We start from the raw sequence: 860 nt of genomic DNA, 5'->3' as shown, positions 1-860 counted from the left end.
CCGACAGACAGACTGACGGCAGCCGACGAGCCGTGAAGTGCTGGCTCCGGAGTTGTCTCGCATCCCGTGGCGTTGCGGAGTGGGTGTGAGCGTGGAGGAACAGTGCGGTGTCTGTGCAGGCCAGGTTGGGAAAGATGTCTGGCTTGTTCTTCTGGGGGTGTCTGGGTCTTGGGGCGCCTTCTGACGCTCGGCTCTCCCCTAGATCAGGATGAGCAGCACGGGAGATCAACACCGACTTCAATAAACCGTGTATGGCGGCAGTTCTGGATCTCTGACAGGGCTCAGAGTATCTGCAGTAGTGACCGTTATCGGGTAGGTATTTGTGCTTGATTTCCAAGCTGCTTGGACTTGTTGGTAGGTCAAAGTTTACTTTGCCCCGTGTCACGTGAAATAGTGAAGGCTGAGATGTCTCTTGGTCTGCAAGCTGGAATAGGTGCCGCTTCTACACTGGATAAGTAGGGAGAGTGTACTCGGCGTGTCGAAGTGCATATAAACATTGTATAAATAAAAAGTGCATTTTGTTATGAAACTTGTTACGTGAAAACAAATACTCCGTTAAAGATAGGAGTGAAAAAAAGAATGTTAAAAGCTGTGCTCTTGGCTTTGACCAGCAGTCTAGTTTTTGTTTGGCTTTGCTTAGAAGGATTTCACACAGAAAAAATAAAGCTTGCGAGTACTTACAGAAACCCTGTTTAAAGCAACCTGCGTGACGCAAGCTCGGGGGCTGCCCTGAATTGGGACCTCTTTGAGTGAGCACGCATCATTTAGAAAACCCTTTTGTTACTGTCTTTAGGTGTTGCCAGCAAGGCAGTCTATTTCACTTGTATTGTTAAATGAATTCCCTTGAGCCGGTTAGAGGC

This window comes from Athene noctua, unplaced genomic scaffold, assembly GCF_965140245.1.
Source record: "Athene noctua unplaced genomic scaffold, bAthNoc1.hap1.1 HAP1_HAP1_scaffold_130, whole genome shotgun sequence".
In the NCBI taxonomy this organism is placed as follows: Eukaryota; Metazoa; Chordata; class Aves; order Strigiformes; family Strigidae; genus Athene; species Athene noctua.
Note: the sequence above shows the minus strand (reverse complement) of the source record.